The following is a 23,652-nucleotide window of genomic DNA, read 5'->3' as shown; positions in this document are numbered from 1 at the left end:
CAGACTGGGAGACGTGGCTGACGTTCCCCTGTAGCAGACTGAAAGGATCCAGTGACGTAACTTTGAGGGCCGCTGGCATGGCATTGCCCTCCTAGTCCAACAGGCAGCAGGTCCTGTTGCAGGAGTCTGCGAGAGCCTCCTCCTGCTCTGCTCCTCAGATAGGTCCAAGAAGGTGACAGATCTATAGATCCCTGTGTGCTGAGTAAGGCCTCGTACACGCAGCCCCCTCATCAGTTGTCTTCTGAGAGGCCCAGCTCCCATTGGTGATGGTTATTGAGGCTGCTGCTGTAACTCCTCCTTCCGAGGATGATTGGATGATCGGGAGATCGTGACCCGAAATTCATCCCACAATGTTGGTTCAACACTTAAAAAGGGGCATAATGATATTCAATTTCTCCTCTTCTATTACTTTCGTCAAATGTGACTTGCCTTGAACAAATCTATGCTGGCAGTTCTTGATTAACCCATGTACTTCTAAATATAGAAGCACTGGAGAAAATGCAAAAAAAGATCCACAAGGATAATACCAGAACTGAGAGGGTACAACTATTAGGAAAGACTGAACATGCTGGAGCTCTTTTCTCTCGAAGAGAAAAGACTGAGGGGTGACCTGATAGAGGTCTTTAAGATTGTGAAAGGGTTTGATAGGGTAGAAGTAGAGAAGATGTTTCCACTTGTGGGGGAGTCCAAAACTGGAGATATAAATATAAGAAGGTCACTAATAAATCCACGAAGGAATTCAGGAGAAACTTGTTTACTCAGAGAGTGGTAAGATTGTGGAACATGGAGTAGTTGAGACGGATAGCATAGATACATTTAAGGGGAAGCCAGATAAGTACATGAGGGAGAAAAGAATAGAAGGATATGTTGATCGGGTGAGATGAAGTGAATAGAGTGGGAGGTGGTTGGTGTGCAACCGGCATGATTCTGTGCTGTAAATTCTATGTAAGTTTACGTAAATGTTCACTAATTTTAACTTGAATTATAAGAACGTAAGTACATAAGAAATAGGAGCAGGAGTGGGCCATCCGGCCCCTCGAGCCTGCTCCACCATTCAACAAGATCATAGAATCATAGAAAGGTTACAGCACAGAAGGAGGCCATTCAGCCCATCGAGTCCACGCCGGCTCTATGTAAGAGCAATCCAGCTAGTCCCACTCCCCCGCCCTTTCCCCGTAGCCCTGCGAATTTTTTCCTTTCAAGTAATTATCCAGTTCCCTTTTGAAGGCCATGATTGAATCTGCCTCCACCCACCCACACCCACCACACCCCGAGCAATGCATAGATGGCTGATCTTCGACCTTAACACCATTTTCCTGCACTGTCCCCATATCTCTTGATGCCTTTAATATCTAGAAATCTAGCGATCTCCGTTTTGAATATACTCAATGACTGAGCCTCCACAGCCCCCTGGGGTAGAGAATTCCAAAGATTCACCACCCTCTGAGTGAAGAAATTTCTCCTCATCTCAGTCCTAAATGGCCGACGCCTTATTCTGACCCCTGGTTCTAGACTCCCCAGCCAGGGGAAACATCCTCCTTGCATCTACCCTGTCGAGCCCTGTAAGAATTTTGTATGTTTCAATGAGATCGCCTCTCATTCTTCTGAACTCTCGAGAATACAGGCCTAGTCTACTCAATCTCTCCTCATACGACAATCCCGCCATCCCAGGAATCAGTCTGGTGAACCTTCGTTGCATTCCCTCTATGCCAAATATATCCTTTCTTAGGTAAGGAGACCAAAATTGTACACAATACACCAGGTGCGGTCTCACCAAGGCCCTATATAATTGCAGTAAGACATCCTGGAGGGAAAATTGGATAGGGCCTGTTTTTGGGCAGGAGTAGCACAATCCGCTATTACCCCGCGCCCAATGGTTCCTGCGCAGGCAGGACGAGATTTCCGTCAGGCCTATGGACTCACCTGCAATCTGCATTGGAAATCAGCGTTGAACGAGGATCCCATGCAATTCGCACTTTCCACCAGCAGGGGGAGCTCCAGTCTCTTAAAGGCAGGCTGTCTGTTAGAAATCTCTTAAAGTTAGCTGGTACCAGTTACTTGCTGAATATAACAGCCTCCTGTCTGCACGGAGTCTGAAAGGAGATCAGACATCACACACGTAAAGCACAGATGCAGGTTCCATCCCTATTTTTACATACTGATGAGTTATGTTAAAACATTGAATAAAGGTTGCCCACTACTAAATCCCACATCCTCCAATCCACATGCCAGACCTCACCAATCTGCCGATCTGAGAGTCCGTGCACCAAGGTTCTCTGCTGATGCACCAGAGGCCTTGGTGCAAGAGGTGGACAGAAGGAGGAACATCCTATATCCGCGGGGTGGTGGTGGGAGAGCAAGAGGCCCTCCAGCCATGCACCCAAAAGTCAGTGGGAGGCAGTAAGGGATGAAGTCAATGCCAGGCGCACAGTATCATGAACATGGATGCAGTAGAGGAAGAAGTTCAATGCTTTGACATGAGCGATCAAGGTGAGTGAGGTCAACTGTCAAGTGGCATCTCCTACCAACTACACCACTAGCCACATCCACTCCTCCCGCACTAAACCCACCAACAAATTCTTTCAATCAGTACTCAACTCTTCCAATCAAATGCTTCCTCTCACCCTCACACATTACCACTGTTGCAAGCCACCGACCCACAACTCACAGGCCACACACACTGGCAGCTATTCATACATGACAGGCTCATTGCCTAGACCCACGTCCCGCTTTCTTGCAGAAGAAGGTAGCGCATATCAGCAGCAGCAGGTGGCAGTGGCATTCAGCCCCTCAAGCCTGTTCCACCATTCAATGAGATCATGGTGGACCTGTGACCTAACTCCATGTATTCGCCTTAGCCCCATATCCCTTAATACCCTTGGTTCACAGAAATCTATCAATCTCAGATTTAGAATTCGCAATTGAGCTAGCATCAACTGCCGTTTGCAAAAGAGCTTCCCAAACTTCTCCCAACCTTTGCATGTAGAAGCATTTCCTCACTTCACTCCTGCATGTCCTGGCTCTAAATGCTGGGCTATGCCCCCTAGTCCTAGTATTCAAGTATAGGAGACCTCCAAAAACAGTCTCTGCAGCCAGAAGCCATAATCCAGCCACTAACCTGTAAATCGTGCATGGTCCCTTTAAATGGTGCCGGTGGGGCGTCCTCCAGGCACTCTAAGACACGTTCAGATGGTCCGGGTTAAGACTGTGCGTTGAGTTGAGCGTTAAGTCCCAAAATGGTGTGTATCACTTTAAATCAGCGTTGTACACTGATTGAAGCCATTTTCTCCCTGCTTTACATGATTCCAGTGTTCGTTATCTGCGCCTGCGCTACCTCCTATACCAACATGGCGTCCGGCGCACGTCACGCTGGAAACGTGCGCGCGCATCTAAGACGCCATCTTGGATGTTGGCGAGGCCGTGTAGCGTCAAAACAACGGGCGCTACACGGCCCAATTTAGTCCCTTTACTCCTGTACTCAAATCCATTATGGATTCTAAGAGGTTGCCCACAGCTGACCACAAAGGCGAGGCTGGATTTTCAGAATGTGATTAATTTATATAAAAGAGTCTGGAATACAAATAAATTTGAATATTGGCACGTACGAACTTTTTCAAATTACAAAAGAAATAACAAAATAATATGACATGCCACCACTTTCTTGCTTTTTCTGCTACAGTTCCCCTCAGTGCTGTGGGCTGGCAGGACCCTTTTTATTCTATAACTACCAGCAATACAGTAGCTGTGTCACATTCTGATTAACTTCACTGGCACTGACCTCCACCAGTATTAATAAAAATACCTCATAAATGTCCCTGTATTGTCTTAACTGCTATCTTAAACATGGAATGATGTCTGTCAAGTCAGGTTTTATGGGCTGATATTATAAGGATATTGTGGATATTTTAAGACTGCTCTACCACAAAGCTTTAGAAATTATGATATGGCCGTAGAATTCTGAAAACTTTAATTGTTATTTCAAAGGAATTTAAAATTTGATAGTTTACGATTTTTGCAATATTTGTTCAATGGGAATCTTGCTTTTTCATCTGAATGAAGATTCCACAGCATGGCATTGCCATCACAGAATCAAGACCAGTCTCCTCTCTGAATGCTGTAAAATAATGTGAAATAACTTTAGATATTTTGTCTTAACTTAGTTCCCAAGGATCATGAGTCCACCTCACAAAACTGTCTGTAATCCAACACTAAATGAATCTGTTCACAACCTCGGCACCCAATTTGACCCTGAGCTGAGCTTCAGACCCCAAAAATTGTTAAAGAAGAGGTACTTGAAAGGCTAGCTGTAGTTAAAGTCGTTAAGTCACCCGGTCCGGATGGGATGCATCCTAGGTTGCTGAGGGAAGTAAGGGTGGAAATTGAAGAGGTACTGGCCATAATCTTCCAAACATCCGTAGATACGGGGGTGGTGCCAGAGGACTGGAGAATTGCACATGTTACACCTTTGTTCAAAACAGGGTGTAAGGATAAACCCAGCAACTATAGGCCAGTCAGTTTAACCTCAGTGGTGGGGAAACTTTTAGAAACAATAATTTGGCTTAGAATTAACAGTCACTTGGATGAGTGTGAATTGATTAGGAAAGCCCAACACGGATTTGTTAAAGGCAAATCGTGTTTAACTAACCTGATAGAGTTTTTTGATGAGGTTACAGAGAGAGTTGATGTGTTGTATATGGACTTTCAAAAGGCAATTGATTAAGTGCCGCGCAGTAGGCTTATCATCAAGATTGCAGCCCATGGAATAAAGGGGCAGTAGCAACATGGATACAGAATTGGCTAATTGACAGGACACAGAGAGTAGTGGTGAACGGTTGTTTTTCAGACTGGAGGGAGGTGTACAGTGGTGTTCCCCAGGGTCAGTGCTAGGACCACTGCTTTTCTTGATATATATATTATTGACTTGGACTTGAGAGTACAGGGCACAATTTCAAAATTTGCATATGACACAAAACTTGGACAGGTAGTGAACAGTGAGGAGGATAGTGACAGGCATCAAGAGGATATAAACTGGCTGGTGGAATGGGCGGACACGTGGCAGATGAAATTTAATGCAAAAAAAATGCAAAGTGATACATTTCGGTAGGAAAACGAGGCGAGGCAATATAAACTAGAGGGCACAACTCTAAAAGGGGTACAGGAACAGAGAGATCTGGGGGTCTACGTGCACAAATCATTGAAGGTGGCAGGGCAGGTTGAGAAAGGGTTAAAAAGCATATAGGATCCTGAGCTTTATAAATAGAGGCATAGAGTACAAAAGTATGGCAGTCATGATGAACCTTTATAAAACACTGTTCAGCCACAACTGGAGTATTGTGTCCGGTTCTGGGCATCGCACTTTAGGAAAGATGTGAAGGCCTTAGCAAGGGTGCAGAAGAGATTTACTAGAATGATTCCAGGGATGAGGGACTTTAGTTACGTGGATAGACTGTAGAAGCTGGGGTTGTTCTCCTTGGAACAGAGATGGTTGAAAGGAGATTTGGTAGAGGTATTCAAAATCATGAAGGGTCTAGACAGAGTAGATAGAGAGAAACTGTTTCCATTGGCGGAAGGGTCAAGAACCAGAGGACATAGATTTAAGGTTAAAAGAACCAAAGGTGACATGAGAAAAAACTTTTTTATGCAGCGAGTGGTTAGGATCTGGAATGCACTGCCTGAGGGGGTGGTGGAGGTAGATTCAATCATGGCCTTCAAAAGGGAACTGGATAAGTACTTGAAAGGAAAAAAATTGCAGGGCTACGGGGAAAGGGCAGGGGAGTGGGACTAGCTGGATTGCTCTTGCATAGAGCTGGCGCAGACTCGATGGGCCAAATGACCTCCTTCCGTGCTGTAACGTTTCTATGATTCTATGATTCTATATCCTCTCCACCACAAAGACTGCCTACTTCCGCCTCTGTAATATTGCCTGTTTCTGGCCCTGTCTCAGCCCATCTGTTGCTGAAATCCTCATCCAAGCTTTTGTTACCTCCAGACTCAACTATTCCAATGCTGTCCTGACTGACCTCCCACCCATCTCCCATAAAGTTAATTTCATCCAAAACTCTAATGCTATCCTATTATCCTAGTATCCTAACTCGCATCAAGCCCCATTCATCCATAACCCCTCTGCTTGATGACCTACATTGGCTCCCGGTCCAGCAACACCTCCAGTTTAAAATTATCATCCTTTTGTTCAAATCCCTCCATGGTCTCGTTTCTCTGTAACCTCCTCCAGCCCTACAACCCTTCGAGAACTCTGCGTTTCTCCAACTCTGGCCTCTTGTGCATTCCCCACTTCCTTTGCCCTAATGTTGACGACCGTGCCCTCAGCTGTTTAGGCCCTAAACTCTGGAATTCCTTCCCTAAACCTCTCTGCCTCTCCACCTCTCTCTCTTCCTTTAAGATTCTCCTTAAACCTATCTCTTTGACCAAGCTTTTATTCACCTGTCCTAATGTCTCCTTCTTTGGCTCGGTGTCAATTTTTGTCTGATTATACTCCTGTGAAGCACCTTGGAATGTTTTACTACATTAAAGGCGCTATATAAATACTAGTTGTTGTTGTAAATTATCAGTCTGACTCAGAAAGTCTACAGGAATGGTTGGTATGAGAAATACAAATGTCACATTGGTGCAGTACGAGGTGCTTTTTTAAGGACCATTAATTGTACTCCAATAATGTGTTGTATCTTCAAAAGAGCACTTCCCACCAGTATCATATTTTCCTACTTCCTACACTAGTGATCCCTGCAGCCGCTCTAAGTGAGATTGCCAGTTAAATGCCACTTTGTAGACAGTTTTGTGCTGCGGGCCAGTACCCACTGGAAAGTGGTTGAAGCTGCACAAACTCATTTCACGCGAAGCTTTTATAGCCTTCTAACTCTCGTTGTATGACTCTGAGCTGGGTTTCATCACAGGTCCCAGAGGTGAAGAACAACATGGCATGAAATCTGCCTCTGCCACCCAGTCCTTGTAAAAGAAATTGGTATGTGCACCTACTTACAAACAAGGACAGAAAGAAAGGGCAAGCAAAAGGTCTTACCTTGGGGAGTAATGCAATCACATCTGCATTTAAAGTCCAATTATTTTCAACAGCAAAAGAATGACCCATATATTCTCAAAAGGATATTGAGAATAAAATGAAACAGAAAAAGGAGGCTTATGATGAATGTAAGGTTCATAATACAGTAGAGAACAAGGCTGAATACAGAAAGTACAGAGGAGATCTAAAAAAGGGAATAAGAGGGGCAAAGAGAGAGTATGAGAATAGATTAGCGGTTAACATAAAAGAGAAGCCAAAAGTCTTTTATAAACATATCAATAGTAAAAGGGTAGTCAAAGGAAGGGTGGGGCTGATTAGGGACATAAAAGGAGATCTTCTTGTGGAGGCAGAGGGCATGACTGAGGTACTAAATGAATACTTCGCATCAGTCTTCAGATGTAACATCTCCCTCTCCCCTGTTCAAAAAAGGAGAGAGGGATAAACCCATCAATTACAGGCCAGTCAGCCTAACGTCGGTGGTGGGAAAACTTTTAGAGACAATAATCCGGGATAGAATTAATTGGCACTTGGAAAAGTATGAGCTAATAAATGAAAGTCAGCACGGATTTGTTAAAGGCAAATCATGTTTCACTAACTTGATTGAGTTCTTTGATGAAGGTTGATGAGGGTAGTGTGGTTGATGTTGTGTATATGAACTTTCAAAAGGCATTTGATAAAGTACCACATAATACACTTGTTAGCAAAATTAAAGCCCATGGGATTAAAGGGACAGTGGCAACATGGATACAAAATTGGCTAAGGGACAGAAAACAGAGAGTAGTGGTGAACGGTTGTTTTTCAGGTTGGAGGGAAATATACAGTGGTGTTCCCCAGGGGTCAGTATTAGGACCACTGCTCTTTTTGATATATATTAATGACCTGGACTTGGTTATGCAGAGTGTAATTTTAAAGTTTGCAGATGACATGGAACTCAGAAATGTAGTAAACAATGTGGAGGATAATAACAGACTTCAGGAGGACATAGACAGACTGGTGAGATGGGCAGACACATGGCAGATGAAATTTAACGCTGAGAAGAACGAGGAGAGGCAATATAAACTAAATGGTACAATTTTAAAGGGAGTGCAGGAACAGAGAGAACTGTGGGTATATGTACACAAATCTTTGAAGTTGGAAGACAAGTTGAGAAGGTTGTTAAAAAAGCATATGGGATCCTGGGCTTTATTAATAGAGGCATAGAGTACAAAAGCAAGGATGTTATGCTAAACCTTTATAAAACACTGGTTAGGCCTCAGCTGGAGTATTGTGTTCAATTCTGGCACCACACTTTAGGAAGGAATTCAAGGCCTTGGAGAAGGTGAAGAAGAGATTTACTAGAATGGTACCAATGGTACCAGGGATGAGGAACTTCAGTTACGTGGAGAGATTGGAGAAACTGGGGTTGTTCTCCTTGGAGCAGAGAAGGTTAAGGGGAGATTTGATAGAGATGTTCAAAATCATGAATGGTTTTGATAGAGTAAATAAGGAAAAACTGTTTCCAGTGGCAGATGGGTCGGTAATCAGAGGACACAGATTTAAGATGATCGGCAAAAGAACCAGAGACAACATGAGGAAATATTTTTTTACAAAGTGGGTTGTAATGATCTGGAATGCACTGCCTGAATGGGTGGTGGAAGCAGATTCAATAGTAACTTTCAAAAGGGAATTGGATAAATACTTAAAGGCTATGGGGAAAGAGCAGGGAAGTGGGACTAATTGGATAGCTCTTTCAAAGAGTCAGCACAGGCACGATGGGCCGAATGGCTTCCTCCTGCGCTGTACCATACAATGATACCATAATATTACTATCATCCGATTAAGAGGGTTTAGCAAAGAACAACAAGGGCGACTGCAGGATTTATGGTTATGAGGAGAGAGCTGAACTTGTATTCATTGTAGAAAAAAAGATTGAAGGGGGGCATAACACGGATTTTTACAATGCTGAGAGGCACAGATAAAGTAGATGTAAGTAGGTTGCTTAGACTGTGAATGCAGATGTAAAGGATGCAGGTTTAAAATTACAAGCCTCAAATTGACAAGATTAGCAGATTTTCTTTCTCACTGAGTGGTGGAAGTGTGGAACAGATTCCCAGCAAAAGCAATTGTTGCTATGTTGATTAATTTCTTCAAAAAGGAGCTGGACAAATATTTGATTGGGAATAGGATTGGAGGTTTTAGGAATCACAGAATCATAGAACGATGGAAGTTTACAACATAGAAGGAGGCCTATGGAGGTTAAATTCGATAACCTCCGAATCCGAGGGCAGGGGTCGCGGTGCATGATTACCCCACGCCTGGTCATTGCGATGCAGACAGCACATGAGATTCGTGCTGCCTGCTCATTTACCTGATTCCTGCAAGCAGCCAGGCCCAGCTGCACTGTTGAGTGGCTGCTCACCAGCAGGGGGCCAAGATATCGCGCGAGTGGCTAGCACCACTTAAAGGCAGCCTGCACCTCTTAAAGGAAACCTGCATCTCTTATTTACAAAATATAAAATACGGGTCTGCACCGAGTCTGAACGGAGATCAGATGTCGTTCACGTAAAACACAAATGCAGGCCTCGCCCCTATGTTTACAAATTGTTGAGTTATGTTAAAGCATTTAATAAAGGTTGCACACTACTAAATCCGACATCCTCCAATCTGCACGCCAGACCTCACCAATCTGCTGATCTGAGTTTGTACCAGGCCTGTGATACAGCATGCACGAAGGTTCTTTAATGATGCACTAGAGGCCTTGGTGCAAGAGTTGGACAGAAGGAGGGGCATCCTATATCCGCAGGGGTGCAAGAGGCCCTCCAGACATATGCTCAAGAGGTGAGTGAGGTCAACTGTCAAGTGGCATCTCCTACCAACTGCGCAACTAGCCGCATCCACTGCTCCACTCACTACATTCCCCATCACCCACATACCAACAAACTCTTTCAATCAGATGCTTCCTTTCACCCTCACACATTACCACTGTTGCAAGCCGCACACCCACAACTCACAGGTCACACACACTGGCAGCTATTCAACCATGACAGCCACATCACACAAACATCCTGCAGGACACTCACTGACACACATCCCGTTTTTTTGCAGGAGAAGGTGGCGCATAACAGGAGGCAGCAAGTGGCAGTGGCTCCATGGAACATGAACCTGCTGTCCTCTCTCAGGATAACAGCATTCCTTTTCCACCCCTGTCATTCCGCCAGTGCCCTTGCTGTTGCCTGTCAGCTAGCCAGCCCACTGTAGAGTATTGAAACTTTATTATAGGAACATAGGAAGATAGGAGCAGAAGTAGGCCATTTAGCCCCTCAAGCCTGTTCCGCCATTCAGTGAGATCATGGTTGATCTGTGACCTAACTCCACACACCCGCCTTAGCCCCATATCCCTTAATACCTTTGGTGAACAAAAATCTATCAATCTCAGATCTGAAATTAACAATTGAGCTGGAATCAACTGCTGTTTGCAGAAGAGCGTTCCAAACTTCTACCACCCTTTGCATGCAGAAGCATTTCCTAACTTCACTCCTGCAAGTCCTGGCTCTAATTTTTAGGCTATGTCCCCTAGTCCCAGTATTCAAGTATAGGAGACCTCTAAAAACAGGTACAAATGCATCAGTAGCCAGAAGCAATAATCCAGCAACTAACCTGTAAATCCTGTATGATCCCTTTAGATAGCGCCGCTGGGTGGTCCGCCATGCTGTTTACGACCTGTTCTGCTTTGCGAGGTTATGCGTCTGGCTGGAGCATTGAGTTCCAAAATTGTATCTGTCCCTTTAATTCCGCATTGCCCACTGATTTACCGCATAGTTTCCCTAGTTTACATAGTGCCGGCGTTCGTTATCTGCACGTGTGCAAACGGTTTTACCAAGATAGCATCTGGCGAACGTCATGCTAGAAGCGTGCGCGCGCATTTTGAGGCCATTTCGGATCCTTAGGAGGCCACATAGCACCTATACAATGGGTGCTAGGAGGCCCAGTTTATAGCCCATCATGTCTTGACAGTATCAGCTGTGGCTCAGTTGGTAGCATTCTCGCCTTTGAGTCAGAAGGTTGTGGGCTCATGTCTCACTCCAGAGACTTGAGCACATAATCTAGGCTGACTCGTCACTGCAGTACTGAGGAAATGCTGCACTGTCGGAGGTGCCGTCTTTCGCATGAGACGTTAAACTGTTTGCCCTCTCAGGTGGATGTAAAGGATCCCATGGCACCTCTGAAGAAGAGGGGGGGAGTTCTCCCCAGTGTCCTGGCCAATATTTATCCCTCAACTAACATCACTAAAACAGATTATCTGGTCATTATCACATTGCTGCTTGTGGGACCTTGCTGTGTGCAAAATTACAACCATGCCTACACTTCAATAGTACTTCATTGGCTGTAAAACGCTTTGGAACATCCTGAAGTTGTGAAACACGCTATATAAATCTAAGTTCTTTCTTTCTCTACTGGCCCTTTGTCTTCCACTGCTTCAAATATTTATTCACTTTTCTCTGAAAGGATTCAGTGGTCCCTGTCTCAACTATTCCCTGCAGCAAAGCATTCTATGCTTGAACTACTCTCCGCGTAAAGAAATTTCTCCTAAACTCTCATCTCACCCTTTTAGCGACAATTTTAAATTGATGACCCCTCATCACTCACTCTCCAGTATGGATATAGACTGAGTTAATTAAATGCTCCACAGGCCACTGTGTTCCTGGTGCTAGAAGTGGGGAGGGTTTCTGTGGAGGGCATCAGACCAATATTGAATAGTGGAGATATGGGAATGAATGAATGTTCTGAAGTTTTTGGTTGATTACCTTTGGAGATACACTCCAATGAATATCTATGTAGAGATCTCCTTCAGGAGATTAAATGGGTGTGGTGGAGTCCATGGTCAGGGCAATTGGTTTGTGGATGAAGTTGAGCCATTAGGTTTTTTTTGCTTTCTGTGATTATTTTTTATTTTCTTACACAAGCCAGGTCCATGATTTAAAAAACAATTTTTTAAAAGTCAATAAAAGGGTAAAGGGAAAAATCAACATAAAGAAAAATCACTTCCGTATAGGTCATGCTATAAAAGTAGCCAAAGCTGCCTTGTTTTAATTCAGATTCCAGAAGGCCAGTGTCCTTGAGTTAGTTCCTAGCATTTACACTTCTTCATGGGTGTGTGGGGTAGATTTTGACGTTGTGCGATAGTGTAAAACAGGTGATAGCGAGTTGCCAGCCCGTTTTACATCTTTCCCGATTTTTATTTCCACAATGGATAAGAGCATCAGATTTAATAGTGTAAACGCTGAGAGCCAACTCACAGGCACCTGTCTCCTCGAATCTAAATTAAAACAAGGCCAATACAAAAGCAACTCAAGAGGTAAATGTTTTACTTCATGCAAAGACTGAGTACGTACACTCATGAACATTCTCAGATCTCAAACTCCATCTCAATCAATAATCCGATTAGCTTTTAAATAAAGTTCGATGAACAATTTTTATATATTGCACTCTTATTAATAGTGAAGAAGAGTATTAAATATCAACTGTAACTACACGTAATAAAGTTAAACTCACAGGAAATGTTACGCACCTACCATGGAAACTGCCACAGCATGTGGTTTATACACACCTCAGCTTCTCCATGGTCCTAGTACCCATTTCTTTCTGACTGTAAATTTTTTACTAAGTGAATTCAGGTGAAGGGCACAGATTGAAAACAAATATGCCTGTTGACTTCAGTGTCTGTACCCTTGTCAATTAGCATAGAGTACTGGTACCATAAACACTCCCTAGCCAAGAGACAAGCATAATTGGCCAAAACCTCAACAGGCCTTCCAGCTCTGCTGTGATTTTAATTAGTGTCCCTCTTTTAAAATCTTATACCATGATAAACTGTAACATATTTATAACCTAATAATTATCTTGGTAAAGACATGTTGCACTAGGACGAGGCCAGATACTGCAATAAATTAACATTCCAGACCACAATTAAAATTAACAATATGTGCTATTAAAATGAATCTAAACAATGCAAAAGCGTGTAATTGTCTATTACAAGATAGAAGCAAAGGTCAATTAATTTCTTTTTCTCCCTTAGATACAGTTATAGCCAGTAGATTAGACTTTATTTGCAGATAACAAGGTTTATGTGAATTGCTTTGATTCCCACCATGTTTATCAATGTAATCAGCATTAATAATAAATATTGTAGTGGATACAGTACATATAAGTAAAGCTAATGGATTTGCGATTTTCATGGAAAAATGGACAGACTCTCAAAATGCAGTCCACAAACACTGGTACAAATCTCCTAATTGCATGCAATAAAAAAGGAATTTGACTTATTCAGTCACCAATAGACCAGTGGCTCAATATGCATGTTCTCTTTTACTAATGGGTGCTCATCAGTCGACAAGAAACAAAAAGATGAACCATGGTTAGCTCACCTGAAATTAATTCATTAAAAAGAAAAGCTAGACTGCTGTTAGGATGGCAAAGCTAAAGATAAATGGCCATCACCCTGTTCCCATTTATTCAAGTGCCTGTCTCTTTTGGCCTCCTTAGACCACGCCACACCTAGAATGTGATTGGATACGAGGGTGACTTGCTTTTCAATTCTCTGCTTGCACCCCCTCGCCCATGTTTCTTTGACCAGAACCTCACAGAAACACATCTTTCTAGGCCAATTACTGGTCTGCTTAAGGGGGTGGAATTTGAAGAAGGCAGCATGGATATTCTGGCATAGCAAAATCCAGAATTTGTTCCTCTATATATCGTGTCCGTATTATGCTTGGCATCCTTTTGGGCGTACAAAATTCTCAGCTTTTGAAGGGAAAATCCAAGCATACTTGATGTCAGAAAATACCAGAGTAACTTAAACCCATTTCATTCTGCAGCAATTCGCCAAGGCTTCTTCGTCAGCACCTCCCAAACCAGCGACCTCAACCCCCTAGAAGGACATGGGTAGCAGGTACATGGGAACACCACAAACAGCAATGTTATAATAACCAGATTATCTGTTTTAGTCATGTTTGTCAAGGGATAAATATTGGCCAGGACACCAGGGAGAACTCCCCTGCTCTCCTTCAAATATTGCCATGGGATCTTTTACGGCCACCTGAGAGGGCAGATGGGGACTCGGTTTAACATCTCATCCGAAAGACGGAACCTCCGACAGGGCAACGCTCCTTCAGTACTGCACTGGAGTGTCAGCTTAGATTTTGTGCTCAAGTCTCTGGGATTGGGGCTTAAACCCACAGCCTTCTGACTCAGAGGCAAGAGTGCTATCAACTCAGCCATGGCTGATGACTATTAAAAAAAACTATAACTATATAATGTTACTTAAGCAGTAACATTAAGATATCCCATTTTCTGTTTGCCTGCTGCATGGAGCAAATCTCTGCTGCCTCTAATCCATAGAATACGGTGCTAATGCGGGTTTTACTTCAGGTGCTGCCTGTACATAAGAGGGTAATCAGAGCTCTCGCTCAGTTTTCAACAAAAGTATAACTGACTCAACCTATCCATTTAAAAAAGAAAGAAGAAAAGTGAAAGCACCAGTGACTTCACGCTTTACTCTCTGACACCATCCATCTTTCCAAATTGATTTTTGATATCCACAGTGACCTGGAAGCGAGACACAGCGATAACTCTCGGAAAGTGGAAAACAATATTATTCCCACAAATATGAATTACTCGCCGGCAGGTTAAATCTACTGTGCAATGAATTATGTGACCCCAGAGCTCCTATAATTCTTTTGAATTTTACAGAGTCGTGAGAGGGAGCGCACAGCTCTGACAAGCACTTAACAGACAAAATCAGTCCTGAACAACTCTCTCGGACATTTGATTTAGCCATTTCAGCCTGACGTTGCCAGTCAATTTTGTTTTCTGAGTTGAAAGAAAATGACATTCATCCATTTCTAAACGTATAGATTTCATTTGCTGATTTTTTTTCTCGATAAGATGTGAATCTCTTTTGTCTTCCCCCCCCCCGCCTCCCCCGTGCTGCATAGGACAAATGAATGCTAAACGAAATGTCAACAAAGATGAGAAAAATAGACTGGAAGCTGAGATATATACGTAAAGGGACACTGTACATGAGCGTAGCAAGTTGTTATTTTTAATGCCACAGTATTACCTTTCCAATGATTGACCTGTCAATGTTATCCATTCAAAGCCAACTAACCGAAGATCCCTGTGAAACAAAAGCTGTACTGTCAGTACATGCATTACTCCAATGTACTGCAAGCAGGTTTGGTAGATATATGGTATATTTAAAAAATGTATGAATGCAACATTTAATCAATTACATCAATTTAAATGGGGGTCAGATTTATTCTGTTTTCTATCAAGGATTCCTGCTAATCTTTATGATTCTGTGTCGGACATGTAATTGTAAAGAGGTAATTAAAAACTAAGCTAAATCAAGAACTCCCTAGAGAGAATGTTAAAAGCATCAGGTGTCTGTTGTGTATGATACAAATATTCATACCTGTACTATACCCAGTAGTAAGATCTCTGATAGCCTTGCGCTGCTCAGGGATACAATCGCCCATGTGCAGGACAAGGGGGTGAACAACTGCCTCATCAGCCTGGACCAGGAGAAGGCCTTTGACAGAATATCCCACATGTACATGATGGATGTGCTATCCAAAATGGGTTTTGGGGAGGGAATCCGTGATTGGATCCTACTGCTGTATGCGGACATCCGTAGCGCAGTCCTAATCAATGGATGGGAGTCAGAGAGCTTTCTGATCAGATCTGGAGTCAGGCAAGGCTGTCCTCTCTCCGCAGTTTTGTTCTTATGTTGTATCAAGCCATTTGCCACATCCATCAGGAAGGACACACGTATCGGCAGGGGCGGGGTGGGGGTAGTGGTGGTGATGACGATTGACGATCCCAAGTGCAGAGGCTCTCAGGTTAAGGCTTCCCTATACATGGACGACGACACTGTCTTCTGCTCCGATCAGCAATAGGTCCACACACCGACGGGCATTTGCGACCATGTCGAACTGACCTCAGGGGCCAGAGTGAACCAAAGTAAGAGCGAGGCCATGTTCCTTGGCAGACAGGCAACCCGATCCGTTGTCCCCTTCACCGTCAGGTCCGACTACCTGAAGATGCTGGGTATCTGGTTCAGGGGGGCTCCTGGCCTGCACAAGGATCTGGGAGGAGCAGTTCGCCAAGGCCAAACAGAAGCTTGGTATGTGGATGGAGTGATCCCTCTCCATAACCATCAGGAACCTTGTGATAAGTTGTGAGGTACTCGCGGTGTTGCTCTACTTGGTCAGGGTCTGGCCTATTCCCCACAACTCCACCGTCACAGACACCCGAGCTATCTTCCACTTTGTTTAGAGGTGCAAGGTGGAACGCGTCCGCAGGGTCACCATGTACAAGCCCCCAGACAAAGGGGGGGAAGAGCATCCCCAATGCCGCTCTGATTCTGATGGCCACCTTTGTGTGTGGCTGCTTCAGGATGTGTGTAGAGCTCCAGTACACAAACACTAAGGGGCCGATTTTCGAGTGACGGAGCGGGTTCGTTGGGGGCGGGGGGGGGGTCCGAAAATCGCTAAAATGCCGAGCAGGCTCAGAGCCCGGCTCCAACACGCTGATTTCCGGTTTCCCCAGTGACACGTCAGGGTGCGCGCGCGCCTCCCGAATGCGGGAGTCCCACCGGCAGTTAAAGCCGGCGGAATGATAATTTGCATAGTTGCTCCGAGTGTTGAGGTACTTCAACTACTTGATTGACTAGACATTTTGACAGGGGTGCGATTTTGAAGGATCCTCAGCGTGTTTCCCGTGCTGTGGGAAACACTCCGTGTTGCAACAGACGTGTTTCAGCCAGCAGCCAGTTGGAGATCCAGATGCTTATTTGACAGGTGGGGAGAAAACGTCATTTATTGCAGCAGGGCACTCTGTTCTTTCAGACAAAGCTTTGGCAACTTTGTGTTTTCACTCAAAATTCTTACTTTCCACCCAAAACTCTGCTGTGCAAACACATTTACCTACTTTTTGGACCCCCTCAAACTCACACCGTCAGGATTTGGGGGGGGGGGCCATGGCTGCATTCACCACTTCATCTGAGGACGAGCAACATCACCAGCCTCACCAGGCACGGTGTCCACCTCCGCCACGTGGAGCTCCACAACACAGTGCTGCACCACAGGCACCCGCACAAGAGCACGGAGGACAACAACAGAGAGAGCAACGTCACAGGAGGCATTACCCTCGCAACAGGGTCTACAGACTGAGGCTCAGCTTCCTGGACCTCTCTGAGGAGCAGTGCATACGGAGGCTCAGAGTCAGTTGCCAGGTAGTCACAGACATCTGCAGCCTCCATCATGCCGAGCTACTCCAGGCTGGGCCAAGCAGCATCTCCTTACCTGTGGCTGTCAAAGTCATCACTGCCCTCAACTTCTTCGCCTCCGGATCATTCCAGGGTGCCACCGGGGACATCACCGGGGTCTCTCAGTCGTCTGCACACAAGTGCATAAGGCAGGTCACTGACGGCTTGTTTTGCAGGGCCTCGCACTACGTCAACATCCCCATGGACGACCTCAGCCAAACGGAGGGGGCAGTGGGATTCCACTCTGTGGCTGGCTTCCCACGGGTGCAGGGTGTAATCAATTGCACCCACATAGCAATACAGGCACCTCCACATGAGCCAGCACTGTTCATCAACAGGAAGGGCTATCACTCCATCAACAGTCAGCTCGTTTGTGACCACCGCAAGAGATTCCTTCACGTGTGCGCCAGATACCCTGGCAGCTGCCACGATTCCTTCATCCTCCGGGAGTCCGACATCCCGCCCCTCTTCCATGCACCAAACATCCACAAAGGCTGGCTCCTCGGGGACAAGGGATACCCCCTGCACACGTGGCTCATGACACCTCTGAGGAACCCCACCACCGAGCAACAGCGTCGATATAACGACAGCCACATTGTTACCAGGTCTACAATTGAGCATGCGATAGGGCTGCTCAAGATGCACTTCAGGTGCCTTGATCGTTCTGGGGGAACGCTTCAATACGTACCAGACAGAGTGGGACACATTATAGTCGTGTGTTGTGCTCTGCACAACATGGCACAACAGAGAGGGGTGCTGCTTGAGGAGGCCACATCCACATCTGCCACCCACATTGAGGAGGAGGAGGAGGATGAGGCAGAGGAGGAGGAGGTGAACGAGGAGGAGGAGGAGGAGCAGGAGCAACCCATGGGCAGAACTGCAGCTCACCTGGCTGCTCGTGAGGCCAGGGAGTCACTGATATGTGAACAGTTCTCCTAACATCAGGCAGTGTGGAGTCCAGTCCTCACCACCTGGATATAGCAGTGGCCAAACCAGCCATCCCTCCCTCCCTGCAACTATACATACACCCACTGTAAAGTGACCCAATGGGAGGCATCAAGTGTGGGCGTTCATGGTGAACTTCATGAAAGGGCCTTATTACAGAAGCCAGTCAAGCATGGCTGAGATGTGGCAGTAGTGGTGACAATAATAATATTTAATGTGAGTTTAACAAAAAGCAAATATAAATAGAAAACATGACCAACCGTCAAACATCCTTGTGCATCCCCTTCGTGCTTGTAAAACTTTCGTCTTTCTCTTCCAACTACTTCTACGTGGTGCATCCCCTGTGGCTGCAGCAGAGGTAGTGGCAGGTTGCTCCTGTTCATGCCCTGACTGCTTAGATGCTTTGGTCCTACGGCCTCTGGGTTTTGGTGCTGTGAGGGCCCCTCCAAAGACTGCTCCACCTGCACCTGTGCAGGGGCAAACTCAGCCACCTGTAGAGGAGGCATCATTATGGGTACTGGTTGAGAGGGGGCAACGGGCAAGACGTAGGAGCGCTTTGCATGGCGTCCCCACTTCCATGTCCCCTGTGGCCATCATCCCTCCCCTGGGCCAGGCCCACACCACTCCTACCATTCTGCTGGACGACAATTTGGAGGACATGTGTGAAGCCTTGTAAGGCCAGTGCTAGAGTATCTGCCTGCCTGTTTAAGGCAGCAGAATGTTGTTCACCCTGAGTCCGAAAGGCCATTGTCAGGGCCTGAATGGACTCATTTGTAAGCCATGCTTGAAGCTCCATGGAGGTTAGCCTTCCCTCCATCACAGACATTCACGCACTTACCCGCGACACTATCTCAGAGATGCCCTCACGTCCCTGTGACACTATCTTAGAGATTCCCTCCCATGCCTGTGCCACCATTCCACTCATGCAGGAGTTGGACTCCTCCATCCTCTGCCCGATTGTGGAGAGTGCACATGGCACCTGTTCCAGCACTTCACAAATGTGCTGCTGCCCCTTGATCATTCTCCTTTTAAAGGATGGCCTCCAGAGTTCAGCATCTGTGTCCAGCTGAGCAGAGCCTGAAGAGGAGTTCTCCCACCGACGCGGACTCTCCACAGCTGCCCCTGCCCCCCGTGTCTGCTCATGCTCACATTTGTGTGATAACTCACCAGGTGGCAACCCAACTAACTGAGGACTAGGACCCACCGAGGTGTGAGTATCTGTGCTGGTGGATGGCTCACTAAGATGTGACAGTGCACCCTCAGAGGCTGGCAGGTCCTCTGAGGAATCTCCCTCTGCCGTCACAGCGGTCGCTGAAGGCCTTGTAAGAAAACAGAAGGCAATATTAAGCATCATCACAGATGTGTCATGTTGCAATGAGCATACTGAGGTGCTGAAGATGGAAAGGCATGTTAACATCAATTCATAGTGTGTGTGTTGAATGTTAAAGTTCTGTCACCAGACGTTTGTCGGGTGCCAGTCTCGGCGTCCCCGACGGACAGGCACCCAAGGGTTCGGCTGAGCTCCAGCGCCTCCTGCCCTCTCCCATGCATTCTGGGCTCTCTTCTCCTATAAGGGAAGAAAACACAGACGTGTGAGTGAGTGATGGTGACGTGGCCAATCGATGAATGCATTGGTTTGGGTTTGGCTGACTGTGAAAGAGATGCATCAGAGGGTGAGTATGAGACAGAGCAATGACGTTGTATGAGGATTGGGTTGAGTGGCAGTGGTGGGGTGAGTAATGGGGAGGTGAGGAAGTGTTGTGGAAGTGTGGATGTGCTTTGAGTGGGTGTGAGGAGTGATGTGATAGAGTGGTGTTGGCCGTGTAGAATGAGTTGGGGGGTGGGGGTGGTGATGTGGAAGACAGAATGTAGGAGAATCAGTACGTGTACTCACTTTGACTGACCTAGTTAGGTCATTGAAGCGCTTCCTGCACTGGATCCAGGTGCGGGAGATGTTGCTGCTGCTGGTGACCTCCTCTGCCACCTCGAGCCAGGCCTTCTTGGTGGCAGAGGCAGGCCACTTCCTCCCATCCGCTGGTAGAACACATCCCTCCTCCTCCTCACCCCATCCAGTAGCACTTGGAGTGAGGCATCACTAAATCTAGGAGCAGCCTTGCCCCTGTGCTGCTCCATTGTGCTGTGTGGGTGTTTGCTCCAGGAGCAACCATTGGAGGACTGCCCCTTTAAGTAGAGCTCCTCCAGCTGACAGCCTGTGATGCAGGTGCGCAGTCCGCCCACTGCGCAGCTTTCGGATGGCAAATCCGGAAGCCACGTTAAGTGGCTCCAATTGACCCCCGATCGCGTGGGGAACAGACCGATTTTATTGGGTGGGTTACCCACACGCCCAATCGCCCCCCTGCTGCCATCCTGCCTCCCCGCTAATATCGGGGCCCAAGTGTCCTTAAGCGCTGAGTTTCTACCTGTCCAACACACTGAGAAGGCTGGTTCTGGCCACGCTGGCCAAGCAGGCGCAGGACATCCCATCCAGCTGGACCGTTCCCCCCCCCCCCCCCCAATCTATCCCAGGTGGAGAAGTTCCAGAGGGGGAACCCCTTCGACCACAAGGCCTTCAGACAGTAGTCGACACGGAACGTTCTGCAAGTCCAGCAAGGAAAGGAGAGGGTGGACTCGATCAGCCTTTTCCCCAACCAGACCGTCGATGCCATTTGACAGAACGTCTCATCGCCAGAACTGACCAACAGGCACCAGGGTGTAGCCTGGATGGTGGTGAGAAGGACCCTCCCAGTGCGGCCCTTCCAACACGCACGGAAACTCAGCTCCACCGCAAGCTGCCCTCGAGGCTGCGGCAGGGAGGAGACCGTCGTCCACCTCCTGATTGACTGCCCCTTCGGGCAGAGGGTGTGGAGAGAGATGCATTGGTATCTGTCCTGGTTCATCCCCAACAGTTCGGTAACACAGGACGCTGTGCCCTACGGGCTGTTCCCTGGGACGCACACCGAGACAGATATCACCTGCAGCCGGACCAAAGGGTTAAGGAGGCCCTTTGGTCCGCCCGAAACCTGCTAGTCTTCCAGCTGAAGGAGCTGTCCATGACCGAGTGTTGCCGACTGGCACACTCCAAGGTCCAGGAGTACGTGTGCTGTAGGACGCACTGAAGTGAGGTTCTATGGGGAAAGGGTACTGTATGAGGCCACCGCACCTTGTACAGAATGTATTAGAAAATATGTACTGTGTTTTAAAATTGTAATAATGAGATCATAGTATACGATCTGCACTGTTTTGCTTTGAACTGCTGTGCTGCATTTTGTGCCCTTTATTTGAACTGTGTATAAACCGTGTATATCTTTAAATTTTATGGAATAAAGTATATTTTGAAATTTAAAGAAAACAAATATTGACTGCAGCTGAAGGCCTCAGCTTCAAGGGCGGTGGAAGCAGATTCAATAGTAACTTTCAAAAGGGAATTGAATATATACTTGAAAAGGAAAAGAAATGCAGGGCTGTGGGGAAAGAGCAGGGGAGTGGGACTAATTGGATAACTCTTTCAAAGAGCCGGCGCAGGCACGATGGGCCAAATGGCCTCCTTCTGTGCTGTAAGATTCTATAGCGTTAAACTATTGACTCAAGAATTTCAGAAGTGACCTAGAGTGTGTTATAAAGCCCAAAGCTGAAGCCTGAGGAGTATTATTATATCCTCCAGGCTGAGGAGGCAATAAATCTCCTTCATAGAATCATATAGCACAGAAGGAGGCCATTCAGCCCATCGTGTCTCTGCTGGCTCTCTGAAAGAGCTACCAATTAGTCCCACTCTCCTGATCTTTCCCCATAGCCCTGCAAATTTTTGCTTTTTAAGTAGAGATCCAATTCTCTTTTGGAAGTTACTATTGAAACTTCTTTCACCCTTTCAGGCAGTGCATTCATTCCAGATCATAACAACTCGCTGCGTAAAAAAAATTCTCCTCAACTCCCCCCAACTCCCAAATTGTTGTCAAATATTTAGACTTACATTTATTTAAAAAGGCAGCAGAGAACAATTATATATAAAAGAGGCCAATTTGTGCTTGATATATGATACTGGACAACACTAGGATATCACACAAAATCTTTTCTTTGGATCTCCATGGAATGTTGCCTACACTTTGTGACCTCAGTCTCCTGTATGATAGTTTCTATTCATTACATAGTTATCCAGCTCATTTTTGAAGGAGTCAAAGGGAGAGGAAAATCTTTGGAGTGTTATTTGAACAGAAAGTACTTTTTTTATTCATTCATGGATGTGGGCGTTGCTAGCAAGGCCAGCATTTATTGCTCATCTCTAATTGCCCCTTAGAAAGTGGTGGTGAGCCGCCTTCTTGAACTGCTGCAGTTCGGGTGGTGAAGGTTCTCCCACAGTGCACGGTGTCCTCAGTGTGAAGACGGGACTTAGTCTCCACAAGGACTGTGCAGTGGTCACTCCTACCAATACTGTCATGGTCAGGTGCATTTGCGACAGGTAGATTGGTGAGAACGAAGTCAAGTAGGTTTTTCCCTCATTTTGGTTCTCTCACCACCTGCTGCAGGCCCAGTCTGGCAGCCAAGTCCTTCAGGACTAGGCCAGCTCGGTCAGTAGTAATGATACTGAACCACTCTTGGTGATAGACATTGAAGTTCCCCACCCAGAGTACATTCTGTGCCCTTGCTACCCTCAGTGCTTCCTCCAGTGGTGCTCAACATGGAGGAGTGCTGATTCATCAGCTGAGGTGGTAATCAGCAGGAGGTTTCCTTGCCCATGTTTGACCTGATGCCATGAGATTTCATGGGGTCTGGAGTCAATGTTGAGGACTCCCAGGGCCACTGCCTCCTGACTGTATATCACTGTACCACCACCTCTGGTGGCTCTATCCAGCCTGTCCTTCTAGATCTGTCTGAACAATATATAAGTGTATAAGTTACTGTTGACAATGTTATCATATGTGTTATGAAAGCATATCACATTCGTACCAAACTCCTCTTGGCTATTTTAACAGAAGCGTTAACCCATTTACAATAGCCAAGAGAATTACTTCATATGAGTGCAATAAGCAATCGTACAATAATATGCTCTGTAATCATTTCTACCCTATGGTTGTTACCTCACAGAGATCCACCATTTCAGGTTTCGTCCCTTTCCCAATCCCCTTCAAAAGATATGTTACAGGCAGGGACCATGCACATACCAGAGTAAGACCAACAGCTAAGACTTACCTAGGTAACTGACCGAAGTGACCTAAACCTGGAAAAGCATACTACAGTTGGGAGTTGCAGCTTGCTCAGCTGGTAGAGACTGTTATAGAATCAGATTATCAGCCTATTTGTAACATTATAGAGAAAGATTTGTATATATATCATACCTTATCACATTGTGTGTGAGACCGATTAGTATGGT

Source organism: Heptranchias perlo, chromosome 1 (assembly GCF_035084215.1).
Source record: "Heptranchias perlo isolate sHepPer1 chromosome 1, sHepPer1.hap1, whole genome shotgun sequence".
NCBI classification, from domain to species: Eukaryota; Metazoa; Chordata; class Chondrichthyes; order Hexanchiformes; family Hexanchidae; genus Heptranchias; species Heptranchias perlo.
This window is presented reverse-complemented; position numbering follows the sequence as displayed.